This window comes from Chlorocebus sabaeus, chromosome 9 (genome assembly GCF_047675955.1).
Source record: "Chlorocebus sabaeus isolate Y175 chromosome 9, mChlSab1.0.hap1, whole genome shotgun sequence".
NCBI classification, from domain to species: Eukaryota; Metazoa; Chordata; class Mammalia; order Primates; family Cercopithecidae; genus Chlorocebus; species Chlorocebus sabaeus.
In genome coordinates, this window is record NC_132912.1 from 119,463,267 (window position 1) to 119,489,956 (window position 26,690).

The 26,690-nt window shown below is 47.0% G+C and overlaps 1 protein-coding gene and 1 long non-coding RNA gene across 5 annotated transcripts in view; both read right to left on the bottom strand.

Moving 5' to 3' along the window:
- Positions 1-26,690, bottom strand: part of HSPA12A (heat shock protein family A (Hsp70) member 12A) — a 182,034-nt gene that overhangs the window by 132,993 nt on the left and 22,351 nt on the right. The gene's annotated exons all lie outside the window — the stretch shown is intronic.
- The window catches only part of LOC103216572 (uncharacterized), a 31,584-nt gene continuing 7,660 nt past the window's right edge, over positions 2,767-26,690 (bottom strand). Inside the window, exons 2-4 of the long non-coding RNA XR_012094052.1 lie at positions 20,464-26,363; positions 14,825-14,975; positions 2,767-8,371 (exon numbers count right to left, since the gene is read on the bottom strand). This is a non-coding gene — a long non-coding RNA (uncharacterized lncRNA). The remainder of the gene's footprint in view (positions 8,372-14,824; positions 14,976-20,463; positions 26,364-26,690) is intronic.

The following is a 26,690-nucleotide window of genomic DNA, read 5'->3' on the forward strand; positions in this document are numbered from 1 at the left end:
ACACTTGCCAAGGGCAGGAGATTGTCCTGAGTGTTCAGAGCCCCCATCCCGAGGGGTTTCACAGGGAAGTGGGAGAAAGGCAGTTCCTTTCAGCATCTGGTCACCTCACGCTGAAAAAACGAACAGCTGCCTTTCACTGGATCTAAATTCAAGCATTTCCACTACCCAACAACGACAAAAATAAATTGCACAGAGGAAAAAGAAAAGCCTATTTATTATACTCAAACCTAATACGGTAAGTTTAACAGCTTTGTGGCAAATTTATACACATCATAAAATATCATAGAACTTTCACCAAAAGAAAAAAAAGTGCATGTAAAATCTGGCAAAATCCAAATAAAGCTTACTTGATAGTATTGTACCAAAGGCAATCTCCTGGCCTTGATCTTTGTCCTGTGGTTAGGTGGGAAGCTGTCTCTGGGGGACGCTGGGTGAAGGGTACACCAAGTATACCCTTTTTTGTGTATAGAAAGTGTACAACCAATGGCTGTACTATGTTTGCAACTTCTGTGTGAGTCTAAAATCATTTCAAAATGAAAGTTTAAAAAAATGTGTGGGCTAGGCAGAATGGAAACAGGCCTACTAGTCGCCCTGGGGAGGGCACAAGCTCTGGCACAGTCCTTCAGGAGAATGAGATGGCAGCATCCACCAAAATGTAAAACACACTCACCCAGCAATTCATTCCTGGGAGTCCAGCTTACAAAACAACCTGACCAAGTGTACATGGGGTGTTCTTTATGGCATGGTTGTCATTGAAAAATCTAGAAATAAACTGAATCTCCCAGAGTAGGACAATAATCAGCGAACATGAGCTGCCCAGGCCCAAGGACTCCTGTGCACTCACGAGGAAAGCAGCCCTGCAGGAAGATACTGGTGACACACTGCTAAGCACAAAACGTGGCCACAAAATAACATGTATCTGTGTGCATACGTCTAGGAAGACCCCATTTCCCTAAAATCTTATCTATATACACGTGTACCTTACATGATTCTGTGAGCAGGGGAACACTTGAAAGGATGCACCTTCAACGGGTCACAGTGATTGCTTCCCGATGGAAGGTTCTTAGCAGGGGTAACAAAGGGTCGCTTTTACTTTGTTTGAAATACATTACAATGAGAATGTGTTATTTTTATAACTAGAACAACAACAGGAATAAAAAAAGACAACGGAGGCATGGTGGGAGACGCCAGGGTGAGTGCAAAGACTGAGCAGGAAAGTCACCAGGGCCACAGGAAAGGGGCAGCTTAGCCCAGGAGGCCACACGGTGGAGGCAGGCTGCCCTGATCAGGGCTTGCCTACCCCTCCCTGGAAGAGGCTGGAATCTACGGATGTCCCTGCATGGGACAGGCAGGGCCTTCCCACAGGACGGACATCCTTCCTTGCCCACTGTTGGGCTTGGCCATATGATGGGCCACAGAACATGAGCAGACAAGACCTGCTGAGTCTAAACAGAAGTTTGATGAGCTGCGGCCTGGGTCCCTCAGATCTGTGTCCCTTCTCCCTTTGTATGTCTCTGACAGGTGTTACCCTTTCGGTCTGGGTCCCAGAACGAAGCAGACCGGTGGAACAGGGCCCAAGTCAGCTGGCAACCACCACAGAACAGGGCAAAAAATAAAGCATGTTTGGAGTAAGCCACCGGAAGGTGGGGATGTGTGTTACTGCAGCCTTATTACCTTATGAAAGCTGACACAGGTGCCACAAGGCATGCGCACACGTGCACACACACGCACGAATTAGAGAACTGACAGGTAGTTAGTATTTTTTGAAGGTATGCTGTGTGCAGAACATAGGTACACTGGAGGCAGGAGACAAGAGGGTGTGCAGAGAGAATTCGAGAAGATGCCTGCCAACTGCTTGGGGAGCCAACATGCATACACACAGATATACACGTACCCAAACACGCTGGCACGGAATTCATGGGGCCATGAAGAGTGGTGAGAAAAGCCAGACAGTGGGGCTGGCAAGAGACACTGTGGGGAGGAGGAAGATCCCATGGGCAAGGACCCAGGTACTGCCTTTCTGCGTTGGTATCTAACCCCACAGGGACCCGCTGAGCTGAATCCAGGCATTCTAATAAAGCACAAAAACAATCACTCCCAGTGTAATCGCCCTCCCCTTTAAATCAAAGGTTCCAGGAAAACACCCACTGCCTGGGGCTTCTGTGTGGGCCTTTTGTTCCTGCGAGATCTGCTCTCCCACCAGAGAAGCCCCTTCTTGGATGGTATGTTCTGTGTCTCTTGGGAATGACTGGAGCGTGAACTGTATTTCCAGAAATCAGCTGTTTCTCTTCTGAATGAGGCACATCTTTGTGCAAGATACACTCTCTTAAAGACAAAGGGATGGGAGCTTGACGAAGGGGATAAATACCAAGTCTCCCTTCCCGTCTTCTCTGACTGTGTGACCACGGTTCATTCATCATGTTTCATACAAATAGGCCACTTGTCACTTTCTCCTCTAAATCTGGACATTTCTATTTAAAGTTGACTCCCTTACCACAACCCCCTTTTGCAAATAACACAAGTAAGCCATCATTAGGTCTCCCAGTAAAAGATTCAAACCCCTAAGTACACGGAGCAAAATATGAGAATTTCCCCTTACCCCTCCTCAGCCCCACTCACAAATCACACACTCTCCTTGCAAAGGCCCCACTGTGCAGCTCCCAACGTGGAGAGGCACATACGCATTTACAGCCTTTGCTTCCCTCCTTCCCTCTTGTCCTCCCGTCCTCCCTCCCTCCCTCCCTCCCTCCAGAAAAGCGATGCATGCATTTTCTTAAGCCACTCATTATTCTTATTTTCATCTGAAGACGGGACGAATCTGCTCGCTTGTGGACTGTTTGGTTCGGCAAACGCGAAATTCATGAAACACTCCAATGTGCTGAGTTCTGCCCGGGGAACCCATGGTTAGGGGAACTGAGGCTGGGTTTGCCATGAAGTTATAATAGTGGTGGCACTAGCCTCCCTGATTTAAGGGGTTGGGTCTTGGGAAAGCAAAGCTTGCAGCGTCCTATGGGGCTCACGTTTCCAGAAGGGGTCGGAGAACCTTCATCCTGTACCGGGTATACCCTCCGCAAGTCCCTGAGCTTCTCGGCCAACTCCACTCCCAGTCTCTACCTCTCCCGCCCCCTCCCTTTACCCCCAGCCCCAGCGAGATCCCTCCGCTGAGGCATCAGGCGCATTAGTGGGAGGATATGTTCCTGCGTGTTCCTACGCAACAAAATCAAGTGCATGTGTAGGTGTTCTGTGTTTTTACAAACTCTCCTCCCTGGTTGTTATAAGATTAAAACAATTTTCCCCCTCAGTAAATGCTTCCCTTCAAAACCACTGGAGGCATATAATCTCCCAGCCCATTTGCAGCTCCTATTTTCTTGGGGCTGGGAAAAAAATCATGATTGTGGAACCTGTTTCCTTCTAAGAGGCCAGGGTTGAACAAGTGATGGACAAGAGAAGTAATGTTTCAATGACAGTTCTGATCAATGTTTCATTTATTTCGAAGTTCAAAAAAGATAGATAAGCCTCGAAGGTCCTGTGGGAAGGCAGGGATAGTGGGGATGGAGGTAAATTATCTTTTATCCCCAGTAAATTTAATGGACGCTTCCATTAAAACTGCAGGAAATTTTGGCCAGGCGCGGTGGCTCACACCTGTAATCCCAGTACATTGGGGGATCGAGGCGGGTGGATCACGAGGTCAGGAGATCGAGACCATCCTGGCTAAAACGGTGAAACCCCGTCTCTACTAAAAATACAAAAAACTAGCCGGGTGTGGTGGCAGGAGCCTGTAGTCCCAGCTACTTGGGAGGCTGAGGCAGGAGAATGGCATGAACCTGGGAGGCAGAATTTGCAGTGAGCCAAGATCCCACCACTGCACTCCAGCCCGGGCGACAGAGAGAGACTCTGTCTCAAAAACACAAAAACTGCAGGGAATTTTAAGGTAGTTCTACTCCTATTTTAAAGCCGGAGTTGAGGATTTTTTTTTTTAAATTCCCAGATCATTTTTTGCTTCTGAGAAAACTAAACATTTTAGCCATGTGGCACATTTTATTTTCCTTAACAATGATGGGAAATTCACACACACCTGAGGACACAAAAACATTACTTAAAATCACAAACAGATTTCAAGGGAAAATGTACAGAAAAGGAGAAAATGAAAAGGCTGTCCTCGTTGATGTTGGGGGGGTACCGACTTGTGTTTGTCCTTGAAAAAAACAAATTCACCTGTCACTGATCAACGATGCCAGTTTGCCACCATGCTACGGAAAAAGCATTCCTGCTGACTGTAAACGGCCCCATTTATGTGACTGTTTACATAATTACACAGCGAAACATTGCAATCTTTCCAATTTAATACATGTTTTAACAAGCCCTTCAACTACAGTGTAGGCTTCTATAATCAAATCAAGTCTTTTCAATTAAAACACAATTAGAAAAGGTGTCAGGGTGTCACTGTTACATTTTGCTGCGTGAAAGGATTCAAGAATCGCCTGGCTGGAAATCGGAGCTAACCCAGGATGCCTGAGCATAAATGTCACCTCAGACCACCCAGGAGGGCACCCAGTCAGTGGGCCTTTGGTCCAATGTGAGAGATGCATACTGTCATCCTTCAGCCACCTCTGTGATGGACTGAAGGCAGAGAGGAAAACACAGTGTGGCTCTGAGCTTGACCTCCAGGTGCTGGCAAGTGTGTCATGGGCCAGAAGTGGTGGGCACAAAATTACCAGAGAGATGGCCATCTTTCCCTAGTATGAGTGACAGGACAGTGGAATTCTACAGGAAGACACTAGACGCTAGATATTTTCTTTTTTCTTTTTTCTTTTTTTTTTTTTTTTTTTTTGAGACTGGGTCTCACTCTGTCACCCAGGATGGAGTGCAGTGGCATGATCTCAGCTCACTGCAACCTCCACCTCCCCGGCTCAAGCCATCCTCTCACCTCAGTCTCTTCCTGAGTGGCTGGGACCATACAGGCTTGAGCCACCATGCCCGGCTAATTTTTGTATTTTTTTGTAGAGACAGGGTGTCATCATGTTGCCCAGGCTGGTCTCAAACTCCTGAGCTCAAGCAGTCTGCCCACCTCGGCCTCCCAAAGTGCTGAGATTACAAGGCATGAGCCACCTCACCTGGCCTGTTGCAGGCATTTGATCTCACTACTTCATCTCAAAGATGTGAAACAGAGCTCACAGAAGACACAGTACTTGCCACAGGCCATGATGTGAATCATTTTCTGACACAAGGTAAAATGTGCACCCCAACCCCTCACCACCCCTTCTGAAGGATCAGTATCTACTTAAAGCAGATATGCAAAGGTGCTCTAGCTCACAGTGCTAAGGGGCAATCGTTCCGGGAGGCCATTGGGAGACAGAGGGTTCCCTTCCATCTCAACACATCAGGGAGAAAGGTGAGATGTGGAAGGCTGGTACAGTGGATTGACCCTTGGCCCCCCAAAAGATATATCCACGTCAAATCCCTGGAACCTGTGAATGTTATGCGGGAAAAGAATCTCTGCAGATGTAATTAAGGATTTCGAGAAAAGGAGATCGTCCTGGGTTACCCAGTTATAAATCCAATGGCAAGTGTCTTTGCAGAAGACGCAGACAGGAGAGACACACAGAGGAGAGGAGAAGGTGATGTGAAGACAGAGGTGGGGACTGGAGTGATGCAGATGCGAGCCAAGGAATGCCCGGCGCCTCCAGAGGGACTGTGGCCCTGCCAACACCCTGATTTTGAACTTCTGGCCACCAGAACTGGAAGGGAGTAAATTTCTGCCCTGCTCTCTGCCAAGGGAGCTACATTCAGGGGCTCTCTGGCTTCTCAGTGGGCTCAGCAAGTGCAGGGCCTACAGGGAGAGAGGAGAGAGGCCAGACATGAAATCTCTGGCTCCCTTCCATGGGGTTACCATGAGCTAGCTGTGTCCCTCAACCTAAAGGCCATAGCTCCTTTTGAAGCAGCCCTCTCCAAGGGACTCTCTGAGTCCCTGGACCTGCTTTCCCCTCTTACCCCTGCAGGCTTAGAGCTCCTATCAGCCCTGGTCCTCCTGATACCCTGCCCATATCTTTGTAAACAGTCTCTGTATCCAAACATCCTCAAGTTAATTGGATTGAGTGTCCCACACATACCGTGCCAAGAGCCTGATGAGCATGCCCTGTTGATGTAGCAATGCTTCTATCTTATGACACATTTGATCTATGTGAAGGCAAGTCTACTCCTTCAGGCCATTTGCTCCTAGGTTAGTGGATCGTCCCCACTTCTCTATGTGATAAGGGTTCTGGGGTGTCTGTGCCACTTGGAAGGAAGTGAGGCTCACAGAGGTAAACTGTCATTATGACAATACACCGTGAGTCTGGAGCAGAGCAAGGATCACACTGCAGCCGTTCAGTCCCAATTCTGGGCTGTTTCCTAGACTAAGCTGTAGTCCAGGTATGGCAGATTCCTAGCCCTCTGGCTACCAACGCCTCCTCATTCACAGCCTCGGCTGATAATCATTCTTCAATCAGGACATGCAGACTGCGCCCAGACTTCATCCTGGGATCTTCCTCAGCCCAGCTCTCTGGAGGGCGGGAAGATCAGTCCGCAATGCTGGGCAAGTGTGTCCTGCCTGCTACAGTCTTAACAGGTTTTAGCCTCTGGCCATCTCTGATGATGTCTCTAGGGGATAATTTCCCAAGTTAGTTTCTGAGGATGCTGGTCCCCTGGGTTCCAAGACAATGCCAGCTTTTTCTTTGGAAAGACTGAAGGTTTCAGGGTTATCTGAAAGTCCCCAGGACTTTTGGAGGAATATAAGAGTTTGATGAAGGGGCCTTCAGCTTTCCTGATGAGGAATGAATGCTGAGGCCCATAATGGAGGTAGACGGTGGAGAAGGAGCTTGGCTGTGAGAACAGATGTCTTAGTTGCCACTGGGAGTAAAACTCTGGTGGGGGAACAGGGGCGGGGAGGGGGCAGCCAGGAAACCTCAGAGAATTTAGTAAGTTTAGATGCAAGCTGGGTGATGTCACTTCCTCCTGTGTTGGTCACCCCAAGAAATCCTCAGTAAAAATCCACATGACCATGACTGTTTTGCAGTCTGGTTTGTGCGTGTGTGGATTAACAAGCTACGAGGCTGACTTCCATGGTGGGCATTTCAATTGCCCCGCGAGCACACGGAGGCCCTAAGGAGTACTGCAGTTAAGAGACCTGTGGGACTTCAACACAGCATTTCCTTAAACCTGTTTATTTCCAGAACCTGATTTTCATGGTTCAACATATTAATGCCAGCATGCATCCTGTTCCCCACAACAGTCTGGCGTAATTATGGCCAGATCCACGATTGTGCTGCCATATTTATTCAAATCACAGTTGAAGAGTCCCTCCTTTGAGAGACAGAGAGCCTTTCAGATCCAGGTGGTCTCTGACTTTTGCACATCTGATGCTCCACAGCTCACATTCCTGTACAGGGCTTATTTACAGGGGCCCTGCACCGCCGTTCCTATGTTCAGACTTTCCTACAGTAGGCTACCGTAAGGTCAGTGATGGTGCCACTGACCAGGGAACAATTCAGTATCATGACCCCAGTGGCTAGTGGGGAGGGGGAGGCAAGTTGGGGGGGACCTCCATCCACAGACCTGTCTTCCTCCACTCCTTCCTCTTCCCAGAGGGCTGCTCTGTGGCTCCAGCAGCAGCTGGCCTGGGGTCCTGCTTCCTGGGACACCTGCCCATCTCTAGAGGCAGGGAAGGGGGAGGATGAGGCACATCAAAGGACTTAAGTGGGGACTCAGTGGAGTCACTTCCCGGCACCTGGCTCAGGAGCAGTGGCTTTTCCTGACACTCTACGTGTTGATGTGGCACAGTTATTTGGGGGTAAAGTCACCAGCATCGCCAGCACAAGCCACCACTGGGGCTACTCATGACTGAAGCCCTCTGGTGAAGGGGTTCCATTACCCACCTTTGCATAAAGAGGAAAGCACCTTGAACCCTTATAAAGGCAAAAGCTCAGGAGTCAGATACACCTGCATTCAAAGCCAGATCTGCCTCTTTCTAACTTGAGTTTGACCACATTTCTAAATTTCTCAAAGCTTTAGTCTTCCTTGTTTCTAAAAAGAAGGCTGAAAATAGCATTTGTGCTCTCCGTGCAAGATGAGGATTCCATGGGAGAGCCCAGTAGGATGAGTAGCCTGGCACACAGGAAGTGCTCAACTGACGTCAGCAATGCTGCCACTGCTGCTGTTTCAGCAACACATTTCAGCGACACAGGGGACTGTCCGCAGGGGAAACCCACTCACTCCTGGATTCAGAAGATTGACGGTTCCAATATTTGCTGTGCCAGCGCCTAGACGGCTTCTTGCTCTCTGGCGCCTCTCCAGGCCTGTCCCCGCTACTGCATCTGCTCCAAAGGACCCTTTCCTAAAAAGAGGATTCAAAAAGACAGATGGTGCCATAACTGCAGCTTCCTCTGGGGTATACACAGAACTGGCAGCGCACTGAAAAAGGCGAGACCTTCGGAGAGAAAGTGGGCAGCAACCTAAAACCTGTCATGACAGGTTCTTCCAGTCGCACAGCGTCCCTAGGGAGGGACCCAGGAAAGACACAGGTTGGTTTATGCAAGCCTGTGTGGACCAGAGAGGTGGAAAGCAACTGAAGCCCACGGAAGGAAAACTGAAGAATGTGAACTCTTGAGCAGCGCTTAACAAATAAAACACCCAGCCAGGTGAAGGCAGCGCTCCAAGCCATGGGGGGTGCTGGGGTCGCAAGGTGCTGCTTCTTTTGTTTTGTTTTCCCCCTGGTTTGGCCTCTATACTTCCCTTATTAATTTCGATTCTTTGGTTTTACCCTCAAAGGTGAAGATTAAATGCGGAGCCGGCGGGAAGCGCTCTTGAAACCTCCCGGCTGCAACCACCATTTCATTTTCAAGCATTGTTCCCAGAGACCCACTCAGCCCTGCGCCCTGGTCCACAGGCACTTCCATTTAACTGACCCTTGGCCATTGTAAACCCCATCAGTAGGTGTTAATCCCTCCTGATTTAGACAGGGGTTTTTTCTTTCCTCTCTACCACCTCCCCCTGCCCTTTCCTTTTGAAGGTAAAGTTATGTTTCAAAACATCTCTTGCACTCATATATACAGTTCTTATAAGCAAGGCACTTTCATATTCACGATGTCACTTGTCAGAAAAATTAAAGATGCGAGCCTGAGGGTCTCTGCAGATGGTCTAATCCAGTGGTTCTCAAAGTGTGGCCCCTGGACCAGCACCATCAAAATGACCTGGAGACTTGTTAGACATGCAAAAATTCTGGTCCCCTCCTCCAAAACTACTGAATCAGAAACTCTGAGGGTGGGCCAGCAATCTGTTTTTACAAGTTTTCCAGCTGATTCTCTGATGTGGCTGAAGTTTGAGAACCACTGTGCTAATTAAATTTCCCCTACAGCTCCTCTCCATTGAACAGGTTAGAAAACTGAGATCCATGGTAATTTGGCCAAGGCCATTCATTCATTCATTCAACAAGTGTACAACACCGTGCTAGGGATTTAAGACACATTCATGAAAAAGGAAAATGTGGTCCTGCCCCATGGAATTCACTTTCTATAAACCAAAAATCAACAAAACAAAGATAATCACAGGCTGTAGTTAGTGCCACAAGGGAAACAAACATAGGGATAAGATTAACTGGGAAGGAGCTACCTGGGATGAGGTGGTCAGGGAAGGCTTCCTGGAGGAGGCGACATTTCAGCTGGAGCAAATGGGTGAGCAACAGCTGGCCATGAGAGCAACAGAAGGCAGAGGCCACCGCTTGGGCAAAGGCTTAAGAGTGAGAAAACACATGGCCTCTTCCAGAAACAGAAACACTGGTGTGGCTGGAGCTTGGTAAGCAAGGAGAAGAGTGGCCAACGCAGAACCAGAGGGAGCTGAGAGAGACTGAGGCTGAGACTATGCAGAGCCTCAAGGGCCTCACATCCAATTCCCATTCCCATAAGAGTCAGGCTAAGACTCCTGGCCCCCAGGCCACCTCTGCAGGGCTCTTCTGCCATCTGCACTCAGACCTTCCTTGCGCCAATCACCTTGTCCAGCCTCTTAGATCTTCTAGGACCCGGGAGTTCCCTTTCTCCCTCACACCAAAGGCAAGGCGGCCGGTCCTGCTCCAGGCAGTTCTCACTGATCTTCCTTTATATTGGGCCTAACTTGGATTCCTCTTTGCTTTTGTTAAAAAAATTAAAAAAAAAAAAAAAAAAACGGATCAGCCTCACCCTCCCCATCCCCTATCTCCTCTTTCTCAGGCTAAACATCTTCACATCTATTAAGAGGCAGTGAGATGGTATAGTGAAGAGGGTGAGTGCTGGAATCAAACTGCCTGCGCTCCATGGGGCACTGCCCATGACCTCTGCACCCAGGTTTTCCCGTATGTCCACTGGTCGTAATAGTAATAACCCCTACCCAGTAGGTTTGTTGTGATGTTTACATGTCTTAAAACATGTAAAGGGATTCGGCAAGGATTCAGTGAGGGTCAGCTGCCACCATGGGGTTTCCTGGGCTGGCCTCCATTCACTCCAGCATCCCAGTTGCCCTCCCTCGATGGCGCCAGTGAGCAGCAGTCACCCGGATGTGGCCAGGCCAGGCCAGAGTGCAGAGGGACTGCCGTTCCCTCCCAGTCTAGCCACTCGTCTTCTGGAACAAAACCAGAGGCTGAGTGGGAGACAGAGAGACTTGTCACTGTATACATCTGGGAAAAGCGGCCCTGTACCTTGGGCCCTGTGTCTATGATGTAGACACACTCTGTATATTTGCTCCCTGCCTTACTAAAAGCATGAGACCGGCTGGACACACTGGCTCATGTCTGTAATCCCAGCACTTTGGGAAGCAGGCAGATCACCTGAGGTCAGGAGTTTGAGACCAGCCTGGCCAACATGGTAAAAGCCTGTCTCTACTAAAAATATAAAAATTAGCTGGGCGTGTGGTGGTGCACGCCTATAATCCCAGCTACTCAGGAGGCTGAGGCAGGAGAATCGCTTGAACCCAGGAGGCAGAGGATGCAGCGAGTCAAAAATTGCACCATTGCACTCCAGCCTTGGTGATAGAGTGAGACTCCATCTCAAAAATAAAATAAAATAAAATAATAAAAAATAAAATAAAATAAAATAAAATAAAATAAAATAAAAGCAGGGAACCCCCACAGCCATCAGGAAAACTGATCTTGCCTTTCCTATCAGATGAAGTGGCTTGCGGCTGACCACTGCAACACTGAGACCAGCAAGGAAAGCAGAGACCAAATTCAAAAACCTCCTGTACAGCCCTGGAGAGCTGTGGAGACAACCAGGACCCACGGGGACAAATACCTCACAGCAGGGACCCCTGGATGGCAAGGTGAGCCGACATTCTGCTGCCACTCTTTCCTTCAGGGAATCTGCTCATTCCGGGCGTTGACGCAAGAGGCTGAGGATCTGTTGAAGGACCCAGGCCAGGGTCGATGACAAAGAGGCGCAGACACAGATGAGCTTTGGGCAGCCTCACAGGAATGGAGGGACCAAAAAAAATGAGGGATTTGCGGGGCTGGGATTCCTCTAAAAAGGAAGGACAGAAAAGATGGACCAACACGCTCCCACTTTCCCCTATGAGACATTTGCCAAATTCTGAAACTGTGCAGGGAGGGAGGAGGCTAAGACGTTAAGCAGGAAACTTTTGAAAAGCAGTTAGGAGTTTCCAGTCATCCTGGGAAGCCGCCATGATGAAGATTAAAGTCCAGGACCTGCAGGGGAGATGCCCTGCTGAACTCTCTGGGTTCGGATGGAGGACCTGGAAGGCTACAACCTTCAGACAGGGGTAAGCCAAAGGCAGGCAGAGCTAAGGTCCTAAAGAGTACAGCCACCAGTTCCTACTTTATCTGCCACAAAAGAAAGAGGCCATCCAGAGCTTTCTCACTTTTTTTTTTTTTTTTTTTTTTTTGAGACGGAGTCTCGTTTTGTTGCCTGGGCTGGAGTGCAGTGGCGCATCTCAGCTTACTGCAAGCTCCGCCTCCCGGGTTCTCGCCATTCTCCTGCCTCAGCCTCCCGAGTAGCTGGGACTAGAGGCGCCCTGCACCACACTCAGCTAATTTTTTGTAGTTTTAGTAGAGACAGGGTTTCACTGTGTTATCCTGGATGGTCTCGATCTCCTGACTTCGTGATCCACCCACCTCGGCCTCCCAAAGTGCTGGGATTACAGGCGTAAGACACTGCGCCTGGCCGCTTTCTCACATTTTTATACATAATGTCTGGCATTCAATTAAAAACTCTAAGTCAGGCATGGTTGCTCACATCTGTAATCCCAACACTTTGGGAGGCCAAGGCGGGAGGACTGCTTGAGCCTGGAAGTTCAAGACAAGCCTGGGCAACATAGCAAGACCCTCCCTCTCTACATATATATATATATATATATATTTTTTTTTTTTTTTTTAAATAACTGGGCATGGTGATGAGCACCTGTAGTCCCAGCTATTTGGGAGACTGAGGTAAGTGGATCACTTAAGCCCAGGAGATTAAGGCTGCAGTGAACTGTGATCCCAACACTGCACTCCAGCCTGGGCAACAAAGTTAGAGGGACCTTGTTGCTAAGAAAAAAAAAAATCTAGAAATTTCTAGTAATAGAATAACAGACAGACAAACAGAACCAAACGATCAGAATCCAAAGAAAAAAAGACAATAGGAACAGACTCTCAGATAATCCAGATGCTGGAATTAGCCAAGAAGCACTTTTCAAAAGCTATCATAGGAATGTTCAAGAAAACAACGGAAAAGATGGAGGAAACATTAAAAGACAGAGAATTTCAGCAAAGAATTAGAATCTATTTTTTTAAAAATAATTAAATGAAAATTCTAGAACTGAAAACTAGAATAACTAAAATTAAGTCAGTAGATGGTTTAAAGGGCAGATTAGACACAGCAGAAAAGATCACTGAGTCAATAGAAAATAGACAGAAGCGCAGAGGGAAAGTCAGAAAAGATTCTAAGAGACATGAAGTCACACATGGAAGGTCTGACATATAAGTGGAGTTCCCAAAGCAGAGGGCAGCCAGCTCTTGGTGAGGGTCCATACAGGAACCCCCTTTTTGCCTCTGAGCCTTTCCCTTATCCTTGCTCATCTGTGACATATCTCAGCAAGGGAAAAGCCACATCTGCTACCTACACCCAACTGCACCAAAGATGGACTTTTTTCCCCATGGGACTTTGCACTCAACTCCAGCCAATAATGGGTTTGAACATTTTTGCTAAACTGTAAAAATTGGAGTTTCTCTGCTGGCAGTCACCCTCCACCCTCCCTCTCCGGTATTCCTGATGACCCCTCATCCAGCTGTGTCCTAGTGGAATGGCCAGACCAGGCCTTGGGCCAGAGTAGACAGCTCAGTGCCACAAGGGAAAGGACACTTCTGGGACGCACTGCATCACCACCAGGTAGGGACATCTGAGAAGGAGTACCACGGACCATTGCAAGATCGGGATCATCTTTCACCACCATCACCTTGCTGGGAAGTTACATAACTCTCCTGTTCTGTACTGAGGTTGCACATTTGTTTTCTAAAAATACAGCCTATGTTATAAAGGGGGGAATAAGTTCCCTTCAACCGAGCTAAGACTTAGTTTCTTAAAACCCATCAGATGGAGAACAGACAGCAAAGGGGCAGTCTGACCTTTTCACTAAACTGGGATAAACCCGACATTTTTCACACCATCCCCTCATCTTGCAGTTAGGCAGTTTATTTACAGTTGACTTTTGAACCTAAGTACAGGACTCTACATTTATCCACACTCATTTTTTTTTTTTTCTTAGCACCAGCTCTTTTCTTATTTCTGAGATATCTTTGAACCCAGCAGCTGATCAATCAGTCAGCCTCTTCCAACTTTGGGTCACCCGTAAATCTGCCCAGAATGGTGGATATCCTCTGCCACAGATCCAAAAGACAAAAATAAAATAAACAGAGGGCCAGGCCCAGGGACTCAAGCCTGTAATCCCAGCACTTTGGGTGGCCAAGACAGGCGGATCACTTGAGGCCAGGAGTTTGAGACCAGCCTGGCCAACATGGCAAGACCCCATTTCCACATGTTGTAATTTTCTGAATACAAAAATTAACCAGGTGTGGTGCTAATTGGGTGCCTCAGGAGGCTGAGGCAGGAGAATCGCTTGAACTTGGGACACGGAGGTTGCAGTGAGCGGAGATCATGTCACTGCACTCCAGCCTGGGCAGAAGAATGAGACCCTGTCTCAAAAAAATAAGTAAAATAAACAAATAAACAAAACCCCCAGGAAGGAACTAGGAAACTGCTACCCTGTTTTATACAGGTGAGGAGATTCTCCAGGGTAACATGGCAGGGCCCTGACTCTGTCATTTTCCCTAGGGCCACTCCCTCCTACTCCCCCACCAAAGGCTGCCAGTCACAAATCCTTCTTTTCAGTGCACTCTGCCTGCTGCCCGGCATGTGCTGTTGACAAGGCTCAAAAACAGAAAGCTTATTGTTGGAAGGGCTGTATTCCCAAGCAATGCATCTGGAAGATAAAATGTGTATCTCCACGGGATTTCTGTTTCCGCTGTGGCTCTCAGCCCCCGCGGCCCTAAGAGGAAAGAGCCGGGCTGTGGGTTGGAACAAACCCTCACTGAGCACTGACTGGGCCAGACTCTGTGCTGAGCTGTGCAGGTGCATTACATCAAAGGCCACGCATCCTCTCTGGTGGGTGCTACTTCCTCATCTTATTGGAGAGGAAACTGAGGCTTGGAGAAGGGAAGGAGCTCACACGCTGGCCGCAGAGAGAGTGAGTGGCATACCAGAACTGAAGTCTCAGCCCTCATGCAAAAGGCCACTGTCTTACTCAGCCCGATTACTCAGCAGTCGCTGACCTTCCAGCTCCAAATCAGCCATTCTTTCTGTCACATTCGTATCATCTGGCGCCTGACAGAGGAGCGACTATACACATTCCCAAAACCATTGTTCTTCCTGCTCAGCTGCCATCCCCAGAGGCAGAGGATGCCTGGCCTGGTCTCCGGCATCCTGCACACGGAGCAGAAAATGTTGGTCATGTGCCAGGCAATGATGTTCTAAATTATAGTTTGATCAATGCATTCTCCACCTTTTCTCCGAGGCCCGGAGTTTTTAGCAGCTCCAACCCCAGACTTCACAGCACCCAAATCATGTCACTGAAGGAGCGAGCAGAGGAGGCGCCGTGTGACTCACGCACCTGACTTCCTAACCCAAAGCTGGCGAGACACACAGCTCCTTTAAGCTCCTGAAAGCTTAACCGGCACCGTCCTGCTCGTGTCAAACAGACCCGACATCCAATTCCAGTGGTTGCAGCTGCACGGTCTCCCTGAAAATCTGCCACTCATGATTTTTTTAAATGGGTTTTTCCTTCTTTTAAGGGTGACAAAAGTCTTCCTAATGAGAAATACGAGAGGGTAAAATTGCCTGGAGCCCTCGCCAGTTTCTGGTTTAAAAGATGACTTTTTATGCTCTGGGTTACAAAACGCTTCCAACAACACCTTTGCTCAGGGTTGGATTGAGGCTAAGTTTATTTTTCTGGTGGGGAAATCAATCCTTGAGCTGTGTTAAAACAATCAGCAGCTCCAGTCATGACATCATGTTTCAAATCGTTCTTCCTTCTTATTTATCAACTATGCTGTCAAATGTGGAAACATGAAATCTACAGTTTGCCAGAATCATCTGGATTAACTCTAAGCTGTATTTCTTAGGCAGAAAGAATGAATCATTCTTGCAACCTATCCCCCTTACCCCCACCCCACCATACAGATTTACTTCATATTTAATTATTACTTTTTTACAATTAACAAAAGGAGAAACCCATTTGCTGTTTTTCCCCTGGGGATTTAGAATCGAAACTTCTACCGCCAGTGGCTTGTGATTCCACCACCCTCGCTCTCTAGAAGCTTCTGAGATCTGATTTTGTCTAACAGAGGCTTTGTCTGTAGTGAATGAACCCTGGCTACAAAGTCAGCTTAATTAAAACAATGGCAGTCCAGAAACAATAGGAAACAAGGTGCCGGCTTCTGTGCTGGGCGCTAACCCCTGGCACAGCCTTCTGCGGTGACCTTAGTGGAGCTACTCCTGACGCCGTCAAGTTCAGGGACAGGCTGGTCTTCTATTCACTCTGTTCAAGGCTCTGGCAGAGGAAATCCAGTGGGGGGTGGGGGAACGGACATGGCATATTCACACCTACACATAATGATCCTCTATTTAAGATTTCTCTGCGCTCCACAACCCTAGCGATGGGTGTCAGGCTGCCAACAGAATGAAGAGAAGTGGAGAATCACTGCCATTGTTAAAATATTTCAGGCTCGTCACCCCCAACTCCCCGAAAAAACCTCTCTGCTTAAAGAATGTGGGTCAGTCAAGATAATCTGCAAACATGAAGAATGTGGGTTAGTCAAGATAATCTGCAAACATGAAGAATGTGGGTTAGTCAAGATAATCTGCAAACATAAAGATGATGCAAGACCAGCTCACTGCTTTCTGTCTGGACACTGAGAGCAGCCACAGCAGTTCGGTTGCCCCGGTCAGACACCTCGCAGACATCCTGGATCATATGCCACCTCCAATTAGGCGCAGATTCCTGTTGCCTGACCTTACAATGACGCTGTCCCCTCCAGCTTCCTCTTCCTCTTCAGGGTCTCTGACCTGGGTTAGGAGTGATCGTGTCTCACCTGGGCGACTGCATCAGCCTCCTGTCTGGCCTCCCTGCCTCCCACCTTTTCCTGGCCACACATTGCCAGTAGGGGTCTCTCGAAACAGGAAGACACCTGACCACCTTACCCTCTCCTTGAGAACTTGGATGGTTCTCCCTGAGCTACAGAATCAAGTCTCAACTCCTCAACCTGGCATATGAGCTCTGTCACAATCAGGGACCTACGAGCCTTGGTAGGTTGTCTCCCTTGGCCCCTGTAAGATTGTGCCCCAACACAGCGAGGCAGACTTTGGGCCTGCCCCACAGCCAGACCTACCCTGTAGTGGTGTCCCAGGTCACCCACTGGTTCTCTTTCTTGCTCTGCTGAGTTGCTTGATGCCAGCCATAATGGCAGTGATGCATGGAAGGGGGATGCAGTTACATCATAGATTGTCTCTCTTGGTCCCTGTAGGATTGTGCCCCAGCCCAGCAAGAGAGACTCTGGGCCTGCCCCACAGTCAGGTCTACCCTGTAGTAGTGTCCTGGGTCACCCACTGGTTCTTTTCCCTGCTCTGCTCAGCTGCTTGATGCAAACCATAATGGCAGTGATGTATGGAAGGGGGACACAGTTACATCTCTATGTGCTGTCCCCACCAAAGCAAAGGCCACAGCATGTCCCCACAACTCACTGACACAGTGGTCTGATGCCCCAGAGGGAAAAATGTAACTGTCAGAGATGTTAGAACAAGGGACATAGGAGTATGTGATCCCTAAATCACAGTTCTGTTCCATTAGTGAGTATAAAAATCAAAATCTGTCTTGGTAAGAATTTTAAATAAAAAGAAAATAACCGATGTCAAATGGTGAGAGATTTACCCCCAACACATCCCAGTGTGTCTCCAGGAGCAATCATCGCACCTAAGCGCACCCTTCCTGCTTCCAGGCTTGTACCTTTGACCTGCTCTGTTAACCCTTTGCAGCCCCTGCCACACTCTCTCGCTGGATTCCTGTCTCTCTGGGCCTCTCTGATGTTCCCATGTGTCTGTCTCCATTGGTCCCATTCTCCCTAGGACAGATGTTCCACAAGGGAAACCCTTGACTTTTCCTCTTGTTCACAAGCAGCACCCCCGAGCCCTGCGCCCCATGACACCCTGCTTATTCACTGGTCCCAAAATCACCTGCATTTTCCCAGTTCTGAGATTCGGCCTTTGCCTTCCTTTCTGCCCCAAATGCCCATCATTCACCTGAGGAGCCCTTGCGTCCCTCTGACCTAGATGGCTCCACTTCTTAGATTCCCTGGGTCCCCCGATCCCTACCCACAACAGACAGGGCAGAACGGACAATTCCCCTTGCACTTTACATAGGAAGGTTCCATGGTCTGAGTATTTGTGTCTCTGCAAAATTCCTATGTTGAAATCTAATTCCCAATGTGCTTGTATTAAGAGGTAGGGCCTTTGAGAGGTGACTAAGTCATGAGGGTGGAGTCTTTGTGAACGGGATTAGCGTCCTTACAAAAGAGAGCTGACAGAGTTTGTTCACGTGAGGACACACATAAGGCACCACCTATGAGGAATGAGCCCTCACCAGACACCAAATCAGTTGGTGTCTTGATTTTGGACTTCCCAGCCTCCAGAACTGTCAGCAAGAAATATCTGTTGTTTGTAAATTACTCAGCCTGAAGTATTTTGCTGCAGCAGCCTGAACAGGCTATGATAGGCGGGTAAGACTGATTCAGAGAACAATGGCAACATGGGAAAATCGTATTACTGTATGATATGTATACTGGAAATGCACTTCATAAGGAATCTGTATGTAGCTGCACATGTTTGTAAACAACTTATAGGATTTTTTTGGTTTTGTTTGTTTTTTGAGACAGGGCTGCCCAGGCTGGACTGCAGTGGCATAAACTCGGCTTACTGCAGCCTCAACTTCCTGGGCTCAAGCAGTCCTCCCATCTCAGCCTCCTGAGTAGCTGGGACTACAGGCACATGCCACCATGACTGACTAATTTTTGTACTTTTTGTAGAGATGGGGTTTCACCATGTTGCCCGGGCTGATCTCAAACTCCTAGGCTCAAGTGATTTGCCCACCTGGCCTCCCAAAGTGCTGGGATTACCAGCGTGAGCCACTGTGCCCGGCCAATTTATGTGTTTTTAGTTGGTAAAAATGGGTTGTACTGAGTCAGTACCATTAGAATTAGACAAATACGACTTGATCAGCAAAATATTTTTAAAAATTAAAAATCAAGGAAAAATAAGAGACGAACAATACAGTTTCTGTACTTTGACAAACTTCTTGAACAGCAACATACTTGTTGATGTGAGAGTACCAAAGGGAAAGAGATTAATTGTGCCATTTTTAGGGACTATGATAGGGTGGTAGGACAGGCGTGGAGTTCAAGATCTGTGCAGGAGACAGTCACTGTGATCACCTGGCAGGGATGCAGTTGCACTGACCCTGTGGAAGCCAAGTGTTACCTGCCTGCTGTTTCCACCAATGGAATGCTCACATGGCCATGACTTTGCATCAGTTCTCAGCCCTCATCAGACGTGGCCAGTCACCACCCTCTTCTCTTCATTTGCCTTCTAGGATACCACATCCTCCTGCTTGTCTTATTCATTCCCGGCATAGCATCTCAGACTTTTTCACTGGTTGCACTTCTAAACGTGACAATGCTCCAGGCTTTAGTCCTCAGACCCCTCATTCCCATCTACACTCTTCCCTTGGGGAATCTCTTCAGCTTTCTTGGTGTTCAGTACCATCTATATGCTAATGAGTCCACGTTCACATTTCCAGTCTGAGCTCACCGTATCTCCACTTGCAGTCTAACAGGTAACTCTAATAAACAAACCCCCAAACAAACACCTGATCTCCAAATCAGCAGGTCCTACCCCAAACGCTCCTCCTCCTCCAGTTGCCGGCATGTCATATTGATGACTCCACCCTTCAAAATGCCAGCATCATCCTTACTCCTCTCTTTTTCACAACCATATCCAGTCCCCAGAAATCCTATGGCCTCCCCCTGCACCCCTGCAAAATCTGTCTGCTTCTCACCCCTCCACCCCCTCCTCTAAATTCACATCTGTTCCATCTTCATCTACATCTTCATTATCGCTTCCTCTCCTCTCGCCACCCCACTTCCTACCAAAGTCTATTCCCAACATAACCTTTGGGATCTTTCAAAAATATAAGTAAAGAATGTAAGATCACGTCATTCTCCCTCTCAAGACCCTGGCTTCCCACCTCAGAGGAGAAGCTGGAGTCCTTGCCAGGGTCTATAAGGCCCTAAGTGGCCTCATCTCCCAGCTAAGTGGCCTCCTTGCTGGGCCTCTAACACACAAGGCACCTCCTCCCTCAGGACCTTAGCACAGCCCTTCCTTCAGCCTGGGATGCTCCTCCATTGGACAGCCACATGGCTTGATCAGCCACCTTCCTCAGGCTGCTGCTCAGTTGCCACCTTCTCAGGAGGCCTCCCCAGAACCCCTATTTTAAATGCTAACCTCATTTCTAGCCCATCATTCTTTATTCCCCATCCAGCTTTATTTTTTCTCTATACCACTTAGCATTTAATGTATTTGTTCAGATTTGCATGTGTACACACATACATACACTAGAATGGAAGCCCCATGAGGGCAGGGATTTGTAGTTTTATCCATTGCTGCATAATGATGTGCAGAACCATGCTCAGCACATGATAGACGTGAAATCATTATCTATTAACTGGTTTGTGGTTCCACGCTGATCTACCTGTGTCACTTGCCATCCTGACTGCATGAGAGGAAAGCCTGGACCTCAGGGGATGGCACAGCAAGTCACCATCTATCACAGAACCCACCAAGGGCATCACAGTGCTGGACTCACCTGTCAACCTTCCCTGCCGGACAGGGAGCTCCCACAGTGTAAGGACTATGCCCTTTACAGCTCAGAATCAGAGTCTGCCATGGGGCCTGAAAAAACATGAGTAGGTGCTTGTTGAATTAATGTAATCCAGATAATCCAGGCCCAAGAGGAATTCGAATTAAATGAGATAATATGAAATCACAAATGTGATTTAAAAGACAACTTTGTGTGCTGTGCCTGTCGTCTGGTGTTCACTAAGGCACTTATATCACTTTGTATAGAGCAGTAGTATTTCACTTTGTGTAAAGTAAGTAGTACACTTGGGTTTATCTGAAGACATGGGACGTGGATAACTGAGTTTCTTCCCACATCCACACTTGCTCAAGTGTCCATATGGGAACTGTCTCTCTCCATTACCAGTGGAAGAAGCACAAGACACGCCACCATAAGCTTTGGGTTCTAGTCTTCCCTTCACACTTACCAGTCTTATGTCTGACCTTCCCTTCGGTGATCCTCAGCTTCTCCATCTGAGGTTAATTCTCTTATGATACGAGAACAACTGGCTGATGAAAACAATTCAGCAATGGCTTGTTAGAGGGGATTTGTGGTTTATGAACATACAGAAAGCAGGAAGCACCAGGACCCACTGTGGGTTCACAGATAAAATACTCTTTCAAATTAATCTTGTTTCCTTCCTTGAGAGGATTAAGAAACCGGTAGAAATGAGGGAGATCAAGAGTTTATGAATTCAGTAGGGCATCTAATAAGTCCAATGGGGTTGATATAAATTTGGTGTGTGGACCATTGGATGGCTTGGGGACTCGTTGGATACTGTTCTTCAGAGGCTACAATTTAATGTTCCCAGAGAGAGATTCTGAATTCAGGACTTCAAGCCTCTATCCTTTGCAAAGTCCCATTGGACATTTTTATCACTGGCTTGAATTAAAATAAAGAGGCCATCTTTATTGCATTCGTGAATAGGCTGGTAACAAAGACGTCATGATCCAGGGTCAGAATCAGCATCCAAATCATTCTCACTCTTAGACTAGAAGCAATGGCCTGGATCCAAGAATATGCAATGGAAAGGGTAAGGTGCTATTTTTGGCACCCAAGAGCTACTTGCCCAGGTATAGAATAAGGAAGGCATGGCTTAGCAGCAGAAGACTTAAAAAGGTGTGAGGAGTTTTGTTGACATGAGTCAATGGTGTGCTGTTAGTGTGCCAACCACCCAACCCCAACTCACCTCTTCCACAAAAAGGTTAATTTTGTCTGAGGTTATAGTACAGAATCATATCCACAAGTTTGAAGTGAACATCCCACTGTGTTCAGTGCTAGTCTGATGGTTCCAGGGACCACGTTTTAAAAAGGATGTGAAATGAACAACCCAAAAATAAAATTAAGAAAACAATTCCCTTTACAATAGCATCACAAGAATAAAATATTTAGGAATGCATTTAACAAAAGCAGTGAAAAATTTATTCTCTGAAAACTACAAAACACTGTTGAAAGACATTAAAGAAGACATAGGTAATCCATGTTCATGGATGAGAAGATTTTTAATACTGTTAAAATGGCAATACCCCCCAAATTGATCTACAGTCTCAACATGGTCCCTGCATTCACATAGAAATGCAAGGGACACAGAATACACAAAACAATTTTGAAAAAGAAGAACAAAGTTGGAGGATTCACACTTTCTGATTTCAGAACTCACCACAAAACCACAGTAATCAAGATAGTGTGGTACTTGTATAGGGATAGACAGATAGTTCAATGGAACAGAATTTCAGAGTCCAGAAATAAACCCTCACATGTATAGTCAATTGCTTTTTGACAAGAGGATGAAGACAATGTAGTGGGGAAAGAATAGTCTTTTCATTAAATGGTGCTGGGACAACCGGATATCATGTAAAACAATGAAGTCGAACCCCGACATCACACCATATACAAAAATCAATTCTAAATGGACAAAAAGCCAAAATGTAAGAGGTAAAACCATAAAACTCTTACGAGAGGAAAGAAGAAATACAGATACAAGTCTTCGTGGCCTTATGTTAGCAATGGCTTCTTAGATATGCCAACAAACCACATGTAACAAGAAAAATATGGATAAACTGGACTTAATACAAATTTAAAACCTTCATGCTTTGAAGAACATCATCAACACACACAATGGGAAAAAAATATTTGCAAACAATATATCTGATAAAGGAGTTGTATCTAAAATAAAAGAACTCTTACAAATCAATAATAACAAGATATAACCCAATTTAAAAACAGACAAAGAACCTGAACAGATATACCTACAAAGAAGATATACAAATGTCCAGTAAGTATATGAAAAGGTGCCAGCATCATAAGGTATCAGTGAAATGCCAATCAAAACACAATGAAATACCACTTCACACCCACAAGGATGACTGTAATAAAAAAGACAGAAAATGCAAAGTGTTGGAAATGATGTGGAGAAATAAGAACCCTCATACACCGTTGGTAAGAATACAAAATGCATACCCACTGTGGAAAACAGTTTAGCAGTTCCTCAAAAGGTTAGAGTTACCATATGCCCTAGCAATTCCACTCCTAAAATATACACAAGAAAAGCAGAAAAAAAATGCCCACACACAAACTGGTCCGTATCAACCTTATTCATAATAGCCCCAAAATGAAAACAACCCAAACATCCATCAACTGACTAATGGACAAACAAACCATGATCTATCCAGACAATGGAATATTATCATTATCCAGCAATAAAAAGTGAAGGACTGGCCCGGCGCAGTGACTCACACCTGTAATCCCAGCATTTTGTGTTTTTTTGTTTGTTTGTTTTTGTTTTTGTTTTTTTGAGATGGAGTCTCGCTCTGTTGCCCAGGGTGGAGTGCAGTGGCACGATCTCGGCTCACTGCAGCCTCCGCCTCCTGGTTCAAGCAATTCTCCTGCCTCAGCCTCCTGAGTAGCTGGGACTAAAGACGTGCGCCACCACACCTGGCTAATTTTCGTATTTTTAGTAGAGATGGGGTTTCACCATGTTGGCCAGGATGGTCTTGATCTCCTGACGTTGTGATCTGCCTGCCTCAGCCTCCCAAAGTGCTGGGATTACAGGTGTAAGCCACCACGCCCAGCCAATCCCAGCACTTTGGAAGGCCGAGGCAGGCATATCATTTGAGCCTAGGAGTTTGAGATCAGCCTGGGCAACATGGCAAAACCCCATCTCTACAAGAAATAAAAAAAATTAACTGGGTGTAGTGGTGCACACCTGTAGTCCTAGCTACTGGGAGACCGAGGTGGGGGAATCCCTTGGGCCTAGGAGGTCGAAGCTGCAGCGAGGTGTGATTGCACCACTCGACTCTAGTCTGGGTGGCAGGGTGAGACCTTGTCTCAAAAACAACATAAGTAAATTAAAAACAATGAAGTGGCCGGGTGCGGTGGCTCATGCCTGTAATCCCAGCACCTTGGGAGGCCTAAATGGGAGGATCACTTGAGCTCAGGAGTTCAATACCAGCCTAGTCAATATGGTGAAACCCCATCTCTACTAAAAATACAAAAAATTACCAGGGTGTGGTGGCTTGTGCCTGTAGTCTCAGCTACTTGGGAGGCTGAGGCAGGAGAATTGCTTGAACCTGGGAGGCAGAGGTTGCAGTGAGCCTAGATTGTGCCACTGCACTCCAGCCTGGGTGACAGAGCAAAACTCTGTCTCAAAAACAAACAAACAAACAAAGTACTGATACATGCTACAACATGGATGAACCTTAAAAACACAATGCTAAATGAAAGAAGAAGTTACAAAAGAACGCATCCTGTATGATTCAATTTATAAAAAATGTCCAGAACAGGTGTATCTATAGTGACTAAAAGCGATTACTGGTTTCCCAGGGCTGGGATTGGTGGGGGAAACGAGGAGTGGCTGCTGCTAATGGGTATGAGGGTTTCTTTTTGGGGTGATGAAAATGTTCTAAAATTGATCATGGTGATGGTTGCACAATTCTGTGATACACTAAAAATCATTTAATTGTACGCTTTGAGTGAATTGTATGGCATGTGAATTATAGCTCAATAAAATTGCTATTGAAAAAGGAGGATGCGAACAAACTGGATCTCAGAATGAAAACAGGCTGTGAAACCACATCCCAGGCAGAAAAGCTGAAGAAGGCAGGAATACAACAGAAAGGCTCCCGGGGAGAAGCCACCTACAGATATGTGAAGGGCTGTCAACTCTACTCCTCTGTCTGGACTGCACATTCCCCACCCCCATACATACCCAATAACTCCTATGCACCTTCACAGTTCAGCTTTCCCGTCACCTCCCAGGGAAGCCTCCCCTGCCTCCTTCCACCTTCATCTCTGCTGTCCACCTTCATAGCACCACGTTCCTCGCCTTCATCTCACTTCCATCTGTCGTGACATATTTATTTAATTATTGGATGACAGTCTGAGAACCTTGATAAATTACCAGCTCCATCAAGAGAGCCATTGGTTTTCACTCACCAGAACTTATCAATGTGCCTGGCAGATAGAAAGTGCTTAATAAGTATTTATTGAATGAATGAATGAATGAATGAATGAAACGTAAAAGCCAGAAACTACAAGCAGATCCTCTAAGAAACAAGCTTCTGAGAGTCTGAGCCATCTACAGATGTGTGAGTGTCACTGTCCCTGCCTGCATGGGAACTGATGGACGACATGGGTGTCACAGAAGTACCAAAGGGAAGGGCAAATGGGGTTGTTTTTCCTTCTGTTTTAAAATCTCACAAATAGTTCACATACACTGGAAAAATCCTAAAAAGCAGATAAATAATCAAATCAAATCACCCATAATTTCTCTACCGTGTGATACCCCCAGTTAACGTGTAGCCTTCTGGAGTTGTGCTATGTAGCATTTCCTTATATGGACAATAAAAACTTGAATGAATGGGGAACTATGTGGCACTTTGTACGTCTCACAGCCTTTAATCATAACTCACACTTCTTGGATGCTTAATCTATGCCAGGCACCATGTTAAACACTTGACATGCATTTGATTCTCCTAAAACCCAGTGAGGTGGATACTTAGTAATTCACATTTCATATTACATAACACCCAGAAACTGGGTGTTACAGGAATCACGCCATTTGCTCGAGGTCATAGACTAGTAAGTGGCAAGCCAGATTCAGATCCCAGCAATCTGACACCAGAAGCCAGCAGGGGTTCCGCAGATGTTGGCTGAATGAATCACTGAATTAATGAATGTGTGCTCAGCCACCCACACTAGGGAAAAACTGAGCTGCGCTTAACCAGTTAGTTGGCTGTTGTCTTTCAAATGCTCTAGAACATCATTAATACCTTCAGGGGTCACAATATCCTAAGGCTAAAAAAGGGACATCTTGATAACATAAGGAGCTTTCTTTGGTTCCAACTTCCCCCATCACTGGAGAGATCTTCCTCAAGGGGGAGCCTTAAGCACCTCCTGGGATAAGGCTCTCCAAGGTCTCCCGTGTCCAAGCTTCTGTCATCCATGGAGTCATCCACAGGGCTCGCCCTTGCTGGCAGAGCCCCTCCTGGGCCACTCCTGGCCACTGCCTCCACACCGACTGCAGCCAATTGGCCCCTGCGTCCACTGTGATGCTGCCGCATCCACTTTGGAGGTGCTGGTGCTACCTCTCCTGCTGGTACAGACACTGCCAGTGCTGGTGCCACAACCACCACGTGAGTGCCACCAACACTGCCAGTGCTGGGCTCACCGCCACTGCCATGTCACTGGAGCCACCAACTCACAACACTGCAGGGCCAGTGCAGTGGTGGGGAGGAGTGAAGCTCTGGATGTTGTTTGCTCAAGTCCCACTCAGTTTGAAGGCATTTGTAGGACAAACTGGGTGACAAGACGTCATGAAGTGCTCCAAACTGCCCCTCTTCTCCAAATAAAGCTTCATGCTGGACTATCTGGGGATGTCCAAGGGAGAGAGGACTTAGTGCCTCAGGTAAACAGATTCCCAGAAAGCCCCACTCATGTTCCCAAGACATCTCTCAATTCTCTGCGGTGGACCGTGCAAGCCAAATTGTGAGCTGCTTTCCGCCCCACCCTTCTCCTGCTGCATATAGATATGACCAATTGTGTTCCTTCGTTCTGCTACTGGGAAGCTTATAGGCATTTGTAAATTAAAATTCAGTAAGACCTTGTGGTATGCATTTGTGATCCAACCTGACCCCTGACTTTGCCCTAGTTTCTTTTCAGTCCTGTTTCTCAAATGTATTGTTCTTATTATGTTG